The 12,757-nt window shown below is 35.8% G+C and overlaps 1 protein-coding gene and 1 pseudogene across 1 annotated transcript in view; one reads left to right on the top strand and one right to left on the bottom strand.

Moving 5' to 3' along the window:
* The window catches only part of LOC130841426 (nuclear RNA export factor 3-like), a 579,609-nt pseudogene that overhangs the window by 143,966 nt on the left and 422,886 nt on the right, over window positions 1-12,757 (bottom strand).
* Window positions 1-12,757, top strand: part of GPRASP3 (G protein-coupled receptor associated sorting protein family member 3) — an 81,312-nt gene that overhangs the window by 16,730 nt on the left and 51,825 nt on the right. Inside the window, exon 3 of the mRNA XM_057717388.1 lies at window positions 3,546-3,597. The gene's annotated coding sequence lies outside the window, so the exon portion shown is untranslated. The remainder of the gene's footprint in view (window positions 1-3,545; window positions 3,598-12,757) is intronic.

Here is a 12,757-nt window from a genome sequence, read left to right as displayed (position 1 = left end):
ATGTATTCTTGATGCATGTGTGGGAAGAGATGAACTCTATGTCCTCCTACTCCTCTAACATCTTGGAAAGTCAGCTTTTTCTTTTCCTTTGTGCTGAGTCTAGCTTAACTGGCTCACAGTGGGCCATGTGCAGAGGCCTCATGCCTGGCCCTTCAGACCAGAGTTCCTGGTGTCCAATGCATTGGGTTTTATCAAATGATTTTTTTCTATTAATTCCTAAGATCATCTGATGTTTTTCCCTCATTCTTTTAATGTGGTATATTACAATGATTTATTTTCTTTTTATCTTTTTTTTTCAGGTGTGATTGACAAAAGTTGTGCATACTTCATGTATACAACTTGATAAGTCTGAAGATAATTATATAGCTATTAAACCATCACCACAATCTATGTTATACACATATCCATCACCTCCAAAAGTTTCTTCCAGACCTCTTTATTTATTATTTTTGTGTGTGATAAGAACACTTAAAGTAAGACCTACCCTCTTAGCAAATTTTTAAGTATACAATACAGTATTGCTCAGTATAGGCAGTTTGCTGTTCAGTAGGTCTCTAGGATTTATTCATCTTGTACAACTGAAACTTTGTATCCTGTGACAAATACTTCTCCATTTCCCCCTCCCCGCAGCCTTTGGAAACCACCATTCTAGTCTCTGTTTCTATGAGTTTCACTGTTTTATATTCCTCATATAAGTGGTATCATATAATATTTCTCCTTCTGTGCCTGGCTAATTTCACTTAGCATAATATCCTGCAGGTTCATTTATGTTGTTGCAAATGGCAGGATTTCTTTCCTTTTGAAGGCTGAAAAATATTCTGTGTTGTGTATATACAATATTTTATTTATCTAGTCATTCATCATTGGACATCTAGGTTGCTTCCATGTCTTGGCTACTATGAATAATGCTGCGATGCACTTAGGAGTGCAGGTATCTCTTTGAGGTCCTGATTTCAACTCCTTTGGACATGTACACAGAAGTGAGATTGTTGGATCATATGGCAGCTCTTTTTTTAGGTTTTTGAAGAAATTCCATACTATTTTCCATAGTGGCTACACTAATTGACATTTCTGTCAACAGTGTACAAGAGTTCCCTTTTCTCCATATTGTCACTGCTATCTTTCTTTTTATATTATTCCTCCTAACAGGTGTGAGGTGGTGTTTATTTGTGATTTTGATCTGAATTTCCCTCATGATTACTGATTTTGAGCACCTTTTCATTTACCTGTTGGCCATTTTTTTAAATTATTGAAGTATAGTTGATTTACAATATTGTGTTTGTTTCAGATGTGCAGAAAATGGATTCCCTTATATACATATATTTTTTCAGATTATTTTCCATTATATGTTATTATAAGATAATGAATATAATTCCCTGTGCTATACAGTAAATCCTTGCTGCTTATCTATTTTATGTATGGTAGTTTGTATTTGTTAATTCCTTACTCCAAATTTGTCCCTCCTTCCTTGCCTCTCCCATTTGATAACCATAAGTGTGTTTTCTAGGTCTGTGAGTCTTTCTATGTCTTATATATCGATTCATTCCTGTCATTTTTTAAATTCCATATATAAGTGATATATTTGTCTTTGTCTTACGTCACTAAGTATAATATTCTCTAGGTCCATCCATGTTGCTGCAGATGGCAATGTTTTATTCTTTTTTATGGCTGAGTAATATTCTATTGTATACACACACACACACACACACACACACACACACACACACACACACGCACCCCCCACATCTTCTTAAGGCAGTTGTCTGTTGATGGGCGCTTGTGTTGTTTCCATGTCTTGGCTATTGTAAATAGTACTGCTATGAACATTAGGGTACATGTATCTTTTCTAATAAAGTTTTCATTTTTTCCCAGATATATACCAAGGAGTGTGATTGCTGGATCATATGGTAGCTCTATTTTTAGTTTTTTAAGGAAACTTCATACTGTTTTCCATAGTGGCTGCACCAATTTACATTCCCACCAACAGTGGAGAAGGACTCCCTTTTCCTCCCACCGTTTCCAGCATTTATTATTAGTAGACTTTTAATGCTACCCTTTCTGACTGGTGTGAGGTGATACTTCATTGTAGTTTTGATGTGCATTTCTATAATAATTAGTGATGTTGAGCATATTTTCATGTGCCTGTTGGCCATCTGTATGTCTTCTTTGGAGAAATGTCTATTTAGGTCAGCCCATTTTTTTCATTGGGTTTTTTGATCATCTTAATGGGCATAGAAAAAGCATTTGACAGAATTCAATATCCATTCATGATAAAAACTCTAAACACAGTAGGTGTAGAAGGAACATACCTCAACATAATAAAAGCCATTTATGACAAACCCACAGCTAACATCATACTCAACAGTGAAAAGCTGAAAGACTTCCTGGTAAATTTAGGAACAAAACAAGGACACCTACCATCACTACTTCTATGTAACATAATATTGGAAGTCCTAGCCACAGCAATCAGACAAGAAGATGAAATAAAAGGAATCAAAATTGGAAGGAAAGAAGTAAAACTGTCACTACTGCAGATGGCATAATACTCTGTATAAAGAACTGTATAGTCTCTACACAAAAGCTGTTAGAATTAATAAATGAATTCTGCAAGATAGCAGGATACAAGAATAATATACAGAAGTCTGTTGGCCATTTCTGTGTCTTCTTTGGAGAAATGTTTATTCAAATCCTTGGCCCAATTTTAATTGGGTTATTTGGTTTTTTGCTATTGAGTTGTAGATGTTCCTTACGTATTTTAGAGATCAACCCAGTGTCAAGTATATCATTTGCAAATATTGTCTCCCACTCCATAAGTTGCCTTTTCATTTTGATAATTGGTTTCTTTGCTGTTCAGTAGCTTTTTGGTTTGATGTAATTCCACTTGTGTGTTTTGTTTTTAGTTCCTGTATTCTTTGGTTCATATCCAAAAAATCATTGCCAAGACCAGTGTCAAGAAGCTCTCCTCCTTTTTCCTCCTAGGAGATTTACAGTTTCAGGTGTTATGTTTAAGTCTTTAAGCCAATTTGAGTTGATTTTTCTGTATGGTGTGAGATAAGGGTCCCATTTCATTCTTTTGCATATACATACCGAGTTTTCTCAAGATCATTTATTAAAGAGACCCTCCTTTCCCCACTGTATTATTCATGGTACCCACGTCAAGGATCAATTGCCCATGTATGTTTATGTTTCCTCTGGGCTGTCTTTTCTTTTTCATTGCCCTTTTTGTATTTATGCCAATATCATAATGTTTCAATTACTGTAGCTTTGTAACATATTTTAAAATCAAGACGTGTGATGTCTTCAGCTTTTTTCTACTTGCTCAAAATTGCTTTGGCTACATTGGAGTCTTTTGTGGTTCCATTTCAATTTTAAGATTGTTTTATCTTTTTTTGTGTGGGAAAACAATGCCATTGGTATTTTCATATGAATGGTATTAAATCTGTAGATTGCTTTGATTAGTATGGGCATTTTAACAATATTAATTCTTCCAATCCATGAACTTAGGATGCCTTTTCATTTTTGTTTGTTTTAATTTCTTTCCTCAGTGTTTTATAGTTTACAGTATTTCACCTCCTTGCAAGTATTTCACCTCCTTGGGTAAGTTTATTCCTGAATAATTTATTCTTTTTGATTCTATTGTAAATGGAATCGGTGTCTTAATTTCCTTTTCAGATAGTTCATTATTAGTACAGAGAAATGTAACTGATTTTTAAAAAATTTTTATTGAGATATAATTGACAGAATAAACTGAATATATTTAAAGTGTACAATTTCATATTTTTATTAGCAATGTATATATGGCAATCTTAATCTCCCAATTCATTCCACCCCAACCCCCCTCCCCTGCTTTCCCCCCTTGGTATCCATATGTTTGTGCTCTACATCTGTGTCTATTTCTGCCTTGCAAACTGGTTCATCTGTACCATTTTTCTAGATTCTACATATATGCATTACTATACGATATTTGTTCTTCTCTTTCTGACTTACTTCATTCCGTATGACAGTCTCTAAGTCCACGCATGAATCTAAAAATGTCCCAATTTTGTTCCTTTTGATGACTGAGTAACATTCCATTGTGTATATGTACCACATATTCTTTATCCATTCATCTGTTGATGGACATTTAAGTTGCTTCCATGACCTGGCTATTGTAAATAGTGCTGCAGTGAACATTGGGGTGCATGTGTCTTTTTGAATTATGGTTTTCTCTGGGTATAGGCCCAGTAGCAGGATTGCTGGGTCATATAGTAATTCCATTTTTAGTTTTTTAAGGAAGCTCCATACTGTTTTCCATAGTGGCTGTATCAATTTACATTCTCAGCAACCGTGCAAGACAGTTCTCTTTTCTCCAAACCCTCTCCAGCATTTGTTGTTTGTAGATTTTCTGATGATGTCCATTCTAACTGATGTGAGGTGATACCTCATTGTAGTTGTGTTTTGCATTTCTCTAATAATTAGTGATGTTGAGCAACTTTTCACATGCCTCTTGGCCATCTGTATGTATACTTTGAAGAAATGCCTATTGAGGTCTTCTGTCCATTTTTTGATTGGGTTGTCTGTATTTTTGATATTGAGCTGCATGAACTATTTATATATTTTGGAGATTAATCCTTTGTCTGTTGATTCGTTGGCAAATGTTTTCTCCCATTCTGAGGGTTGTCTTTTTGTCTTGTTTATAGTTTCCTTTGCTGTGCAAAAGCTTTTAAGTTTCATTAGGTCCCATTTGTTTATTTTTGTTTTTATTTCCATTACTCTAGGGGGTGGATCAAAAAAGATCTTCCTGTGATTTATGTCAAAGAGTGTTCTTCCTACGTTTTTCTTTGAGAGTTTTATAGTGTCTGACCTTACATTTAGGCCTTTAATCCATTTTGAGTTTATTTTTGTGTATGGTGTTAGGGAGTGTTCTAATTTCATTCTTTTCCATGTACCTGTCCACTTTTCCTAGAACCACTTATTGATGAGGCTGCCTTTGCTCCATTGCATATCCTTGCCTCCTTTGTCATAGATTAGTTGACCATAGTTTACCTCTGGGCATTCTATCCTGTTCCATTGATCCATATTTCAGTTTTTGTGCCAGAACCATATTGTCTTGATTACTGTAGTTTTGTAGTATAGTCTGAAGTCAGGGAGTCTGATTCCTCCAGCTCCATTTTTTTCCCCTCATGATTTCTTTGACTATTTGGGGTTTTTTGTGTCTCCATACAAATTTTAGGATTTTTTATTCTAGTTCTGTAAAAACTGCCATTGGTAATTTGATAGGGATTGCATTGAATCTGTAGATTTCTTTGGGTAGTATAGTCATTTTCACAATGTTCATTCTTCCAATCCAAGAACATGGTATATCTCTCTATGTGTTTGTGTCATCTTTGATTTCTTTCATCAGTGTCTTATACGTTTCTGGGTACAGGTGTTTTACCTCTTTAAGTAGGTCTACTCCTAGGTATTTTATTCTTTTTGTTGCAGTGGTGAATGGGATTGTTTCCTTAATTTCTCTTTCTGGTATTTCATTGTTAGTGTATAGGAATGCAATAGATTTCTTTGTGTTAATTTTGTATCCTCCAAAGTTACCAAATTCATTTAGTTTTCTGGTGGCATCTTTAGGATTCTCTACGTATAGTATCATTTCATCTACAGTTTTACTTCTTTTCCAATTTGGATTCTTTTTATGTCTCTTTTTTCTCTGATTGTTGTAGCAAGGACTTTCAAAACTATGTTGAATAGTAGTGTTGAGAGTGGACATCCTTGTCTTGTTCCTGATCTTGGAAGGAATGCTTTCAGTTTTTCACCATTGAGAATGATGTTTGCTGTGGGTTTGTCATATATGGCTTTTATTATGTTGAGGAAGTTTCCCTCTATGCCCACTTTCTGGAGAGTTTTTATCATAAATGGGTGTTGAATTTTGTGAAAAGCTTTTTCTGCACCTATTGAGATGATCATATGATTTTTATTCTTCAATTTGTTAATATGGTGTATCACATTAATTGATTTGTGGATATTGAAAAATCCTTGCATCCATGGAATAAATCCCACTTGATCATGGTGTATGATCCTTTAAATGTGTTGTTGGATTCTGTTTGCTGGTATTTTGTTGAGGATTTTTGCATCTATATTAATCAGTGATATTAGTCTGTAATTTTCTTTTTTGATAGTATCTTTGTCTGGTTTTGGTATCAGGATGATAATGGCCTTGTAGAGTGAGTTTGGGAGTGTTCCTTCCTCTGCAATTTTTTAGAACAGTTTGAGAAGGATGGGTGTTAGCTCCTCTCTAAATGTTTGATACAATTCACCTGTGAAGCCATCTGGTCATAGACTTCTGTTTGTTGAAAGATTTTTAATCACAGTTTCAATTTCATTGCTTGATTGGTCTGTTCATGTTTTCTATTTCTTCCTGATTCAGTCTTGGAAGTTTATATCTTTCTAAGATTTTGTCCATAACTCTAGGTTGTCCATCTTATTGGCATATAATTGCTTGTAGTAATCTCTTATGATGCTTTTTATTTCTGCCGTGTCTGTTGTAACTTCTCCCCCTGTTTTGTTTCTTATTTTATTGATTGAAGTCCTCTTCTTTTTCTTGATGAGTCTGGCTAAAGGTTTATCAATTTAATTTATCTTCTCAAAGAACCAGCTTTTAGTTTTATTGATCTATACTATTATTTTCTTTGTTTCTATTTCATTTATTTCTGCTCTGATCTTTATGATTTCTTTCCATCTACTAACTTTGGGTTTTGTTTGTTTTTTCTCTAGTTTCTTTAGGTATAAGGTTAGATTGTTTATTTGGGATTTTTCTTGTTTCTTGAGGTAGCATTGTATTGCTATAAATTTCCATCTTAGAACTGCTTTTGCTGCACCCCGTAGGTTTTGGATCATTGTGTTTTCATTATCATTTCTCTCTAGGTATTTTTTGGTTTCCTCTTTGATTTCTTCAGTGATCTCTTGGTAATTTAGTAGCATATTGTTTAGCCTCCATGTATTTGTGTTTTTTTACAATTTTTTTCCTATAATTGATTTCTAATCTCATAGCATTGTGATCAGAAAATATACTTGATATGATTTCAATTTTCTTAAATTTACCAGGGCTTGATTTGTGACCTGAGATGTGATCTATCCTGGAGAAAGTTCCATGTGCACTTGAGAAGAAAGTGTAATCTGCTGTTTTCAGATGGAATGTCCTATAAATTTCAATTAAGTAGAGATGGTCTATTGTGTCATTTAAAGATTGTGTTTCCTTATTAGTTTTCTATCTGGATGATCTCTCCACTGGTGTAAGTGGGGTGTTAAAGTCCCCCACTATTATTGCGTTATGGTCAATTTCCTCTTTTGTAGTTGTTAGCATTTGCCTTATGTATTGAGGTGCTCCTATATTGGGTTCATATATATTTATAATTGTTATATCTTCTTCTTGGTTTGATCATTTGATCATTATGTAGTGTCCTTCCTTGTTTCTTGCAACATTCTTTATTTTAATGTCTATTTTATCTGATATGAGTATTGCTACTCCAGCTTTCTTTTGATTTCCATTTGCATGGAATATCTTTTTCCATCCCCTCATTTTCTGACTGTATGCATCCCTAGGTCTGAAGTGGGTCTCTTGTAGACAGCATATATATATATGAGTCTTGTTTTTGTATTCATTCAGCCAGTCTGTATCTTTTGGCTGGAGCGTTTAATCCATTTACATTCAAGATAATTATCAATTTGTATGTTCCTATTACCATTTCCTGAATTCTTTTGGATTTATTTTTGTAGGTCCTTTTCTTCCCTTGTGTTTCCCACTTAGAGAAGTTCCTTTAGCATTTGTTTCAGGGCTGGTTTTGTGATGCTGAATTCTCTTAGCTTTTCCTTGTGTGTAAAGCTTTTGATTTCTCCATCGAATTTAAATGAGATCCTTGCTGGGTAGAGTATTCTGGGTTGTAGGTTCTTCCCTTTCATCACTTTAAATATATTGTGCCACCCCCTTCTGGTTTGCAGAGTTTCTGCTGAGAAATCAGTTGTTAACTTTGTGGGAGTTTCCTTACATGTTATTTGTCATTTTTCCCCTGTTGCTCTTAATAATTTTTATTTGTCTTTAATTTTTGTCAATTTGATTACTATGTGTCTTGGCGTGTTTCTCCTTGGGTTTATCCTACCTGAGACTCTGTGCTTCCGGGACTTGTGTGACTATTTCCTTTCCCATGTTAGGGAAGTTTTTGACTATAATCTCTTCTAATATTTTCTTGCATCCTTTCTCTCTTCTCCTTCTGGGACCTGTATAATCTGAATGTTGGTGCGTTTAATGTTGTCCCACAAGTCTCTTAGGCTGTCTTTATTTCTTTTCATTCTTTTTTCTTTATTCTCTTCACAGCAGTCATTACCACCATTCTGTCTTCCAGATCACTTATCTGTTCTTCTGCCTCAGTTATTCTGCTATTGATTCCTTCTAGTGTATTTTTCATTTCAGTTATTATATTGTTCATCTCTATTTATTTGTTATTTAATTCTTCTAGTTCTTTGGTAAACATTTATTGCATCTTCTCCATTCTTTTTTCCAAAGCCCAAATCATCTTTCACTATCATTATTCTGAATTGTTTTTCTGGAAGGATGCCTATCTCCACTTCATTTAGTTGTTTTTCTGGGGTTTTATCTTGTTCCTTCATCTGGTACAAAGTCCTCTGCCTTTTCATTTTGTCTGTCTTTCTTTCTGTGGCTGTGGTTTTCGTTCTGCAGGCTGTAGGATTATAATTATTCTTGCTACTGCTGGTAGATGAGGCTATCTGAGAGATTTGTGCAAGCTTCCTGATGGGAGAGACTGGTGTTAGATAGAGCTGGGTGTTGCTCTGGTGGGCAGAGCTCAGTAAAACTTTAGTCTGCTTCTCTGCTGAGGGGTGGGGCTGAGTTCCCACCATATTGGTTTTTTGGCCTGGGGCAACCCAGCACTGCAGCTTACAGGCTTTTTGGTGGGGCTAATGGTGGACTCCAGCAGGGCTCATACCAATGAGCACTTTTCATTATCCCTGCCACCAGCTTCCCTGTGGTAAGCTACAGCCACCCCCCCACCTCTGCAGTCGACCCTCCATCACCAGCAGGTAGGTCTGGTTCAGTCTCCTATGGGATCACTGCTCCTTCCCCCTTGGTCCTGGTGCTCACACTACTTTTTGTGTGCCCTCCAAGAGTGGAGTGTGTTTCCTCCAGTCTTGTGGAAGTCCCGCAATCAAATCCTACTGGCCTTCAAAATCTGATTCTCTGGGGATTCCTTCTCCTGTTGCCAGACCCTCAGATTGGGAAGCCTGATGTGGGGCTCAAAACCCTCACTCCAGTGGGTGAACTTCTGTGGTATAATTGTTCTCCAGTTTGTGAGTCGCCTTCCCCCCCCCCCAGTGGTTATGGGATTTGATTTTGTCATGATTGCGCCCCTCCTACCATCTCATCGTGGCTTCTCCTTTGTCTTTGGATGTGGGGTATCTTTTTTGGTGAGTTCCAGTGTCTTCCTGTCGATGATTGTTCAGCAGTTAGTTGTGATTTCGGTGCTCTCACATGAGAGAGTGAGCACACATCCTTCTACTCCGCCATCTTGAACCAATCTCCAAGAAATGTAACTGATTTTTGAGAAATGTATACTGATTTTATATCCAGCAGCCCTGTTGAATTTATTCATTAATTTTAACAGATTGTTTGGGGAGGATATAGGGTTTTCCACATATAAGATCATGTCATCTACAAACAGAGACAATTCATATCTTCCTTTCCAAAGTGGATTATTTCTATTCCTTTTTCTCACCTAATTGCTCTGGCAAGGATGTTCAGTACTATACTGAATAGGAATGGTAAGAGTGGGCACTCTTGTTTTTTTTCTGATCATAGAGGCAGAACTGTCAACCATTCACCACTGGGTGTGATGTCCCCTATGGACTTGTCATAAATGTACTTTCTTGTGGTGAGATGAGTTTCTTCTCTACCAAATTAATTGTTTTATGATGGAAAGATGCTGAATTTTGTCATATGCTTTTCTGCATCTATTGAGATAATCACATGATTTTTATCCCTCATTCTGTTAATGTGGTATATCACATTAATTCATTTGTATATATATTAAACATCTTTGCATCCCAGGGAAAAATCACACTTGGTCTTTTTCATATGCTGTCAAACTTGGTTTGTTAATATTTTGTTGAGAATTTTTGCATCCATGTTGCTCAGGAGTATTGGTCTGTAGTTTTCTTCTCTTTTGATGTCTTTGTCCGGTTTTGATATCACTGTGATTCTGACCTCATAAAATAAGTGGGAAAGTGTTCTGTTCTTCTTTGTCAAGATTGTTTTGGCTCTTCAGGGTCTTTTGTGATTCCATACAAATTTTAAAATTATTTGTTCTAATTCTGTGAAAAATGCTATTGGTATTTTGTTAGGGATTGCATTGAGTTTGTAGATTGCCTGGGGTAATATGGTCATCTTAAAAATATTAATTCTTCCAATCCATGAACATAGTATATCTTTCCTTCTGTTTGTGTCATCTTCAGTTTCTTCCATCAGTGTCTTATTGTTTTCCGAGTACAGATATTTTACCACCTTAGGTAGGTTTATTAGGTATTTTCTTCTTTTTGATGCAGTTGTAAATGGTGTTTTTTCTTAATTGCTCTTTCCAATAGTTCATTGTTAGTTTATAGAAATGCAACAGAATTTCTGTGTATTAATCTTGTATCCTACAACTTTGCCAAATTCATCAATGTGTTTTAATAGTTTTTTGATGGCATCTTTAGGATTTTCTGTGCATAGTTTCATGTCACCTGCAACCAGTGAGTTTTACTTCTTTTCCAATTTGGATTCCTTTATTTCATTTTCTTGTCTGATTACTGTGGTTAGGACTTCCAAAATGATGTTGAATAAAAGTGGTGACAGTGGGCATCCTTGTCTTGTTCCTGATCTTAGAGGTAATGCTTTCAGCTTCTTATCATTGAGTATGATGTTAGCAGTAGGTTTGTCATATATGGCCTTTATTATGTTGAAATATATTCCCTTTATACCCACTTTCTGGAGAGTTTTCATCATACATGGATGTTGGATTTTCTCAAAAGCTTTCTTTCCGCACCTGTTGAGATGATCATATGTTTTTTTAAAAAAAAAAAAATAATTATTTATTTATTGGCTGTGTTGGGTCTTCGTTGTTGCACATGGGTTTTCTCTCTAGTTGCGGCTAGCAGGGGCTACTCTTCATTGTGGTGTGTGGGCTCCTCATTGAATTGGCTTCTCTTGTTGCCGAGCATGAGCTCTAGGCACACGGCTTGAATAGTTGCGGCACACAGGCTCAATAGTTGTGGCTCATGGGCTCTAGAGTGCAGGTTCGGTAGTTGTGGCACACAGGCTTAGTTGCTTCGTGGCATGTGGGATCTTCCTGGAGCAGGGATCAAGACCATGTCCCCTGCATTGGCAGGTGGATTCTTAACCACTGCACCATCTAGGAGGTCCTGATCATATGGTTTTTAATTCTTCAGTTTTTTTTAGTGTGATGTATCACATTGATTGATTTGCAGATATTGAACCATCCTTGTATCCTGGGGATAAATCTCACTTGATCATGGTGTATCATTCTTTTAATGTATTGTTGGATTCAGTTTGCTAATATTTTGTTGAGGATTTTTGCATCTATGTTCATCAGTAATATTGACCTGTAATTTTTTGATGATATCTTTTCTTGGTTTTTGTGTCAGGGTGATGTTGGCCTTGTATCAATAGAATGAGTTTGGGAGCTTTCCTTCCTCTGCAATTTTTTGGGAATAGTTTGAGAATGATAGGCGTTAACTTTTCCCTAAATGTTTGGTAGAACTCACCTGTGAAACCATCTGGTCCTGGATTTATGTTTGTCAGGAATTTTTTAAATTACTGATGCAAATTCATTACTGGTAATTGGTCTGTTCCTATTTTCTATTTCTTCCTTTTTCAGTCTTGGAAGATTGTACATTTCTTGGAATTTGTCTATTTCTCCTATGTTGTCCATTTTATTGGCATATAGTTGTTTGTAGTAGTCTCTGTAACTTATTGCAGAACTGTAACTTATTGCAAAGCTGTATATTTCTACCTTCAATTTGGTCAATTTTTGATTCATATATTCTGGGGTTCTGTTGTTAGGTGCATATGTGTTTATATTTTTTACATCTTTTGATAGATTAAAACCTTTACCAATATATAATGTCTTCATTGTCTCTGGTAATAATTTTTGTCTCAAAGCCTATATTGTCTGATATTAGTATAGCCACATCAGCTCATATGGCTGCCTCTGAGCTAGTTAGTGTACGATGGTAAGTAGTAAGTTAAACAACAATTTCTTACTGAAAGTTAGCAACTTTCTTCCTCATTAAATGTTCCCTTGGTTATTGTAAGGTTTTAAAATTAGATTACAGTGTTCTAAAACATTGGATCTGACAATTTTTGCCACCTTAATTCTTCCTTTGTTGAACGATAGAGTTTTGGAGTTTCCTGCTCCACCATTTTCAGTGACATCACTACCATGAGACTTTTTACTCTTAAGCCAACTCAGACCCAGATTTGAAGTTCCATGTCATAGTATTTGGGCAACCTAATAAATATGTAGACAACTCTGAGGTCCCTAAAACATAGTGAACCCAGGTACATTGCTCAAACAAACAAATCTCTGGGGAAATCTACCTTTTCCTTAGGTCTTAAAGAATTTCCACAGATGAAGCTTCAAAGAAAATATGAACCTCACAGTCAAAAATCGTCAAACACAAATGAGGAAATTAGGTTCAAGGACCAAGTGTTCTAACTTGT

The sequence above is a fragment of the Hippopotamus amphibius genome, chromosome X (assembly GCF_030028045.1).
Source record: "Hippopotamus amphibius kiboko isolate mHipAmp2 chromosome X, mHipAmp2.hap2, whole genome shotgun sequence".
Lineage (NCBI taxonomy): Eukaryota > Metazoa > Chordata > Mammalia > Artiodactyla > Hippopotamidae > Hippopotamus > Hippopotamus amphibius.
Note: the sequence above shows the minus strand (reverse complement) of the source record. Positions and strands in the feature narration are given on the sequence as shown.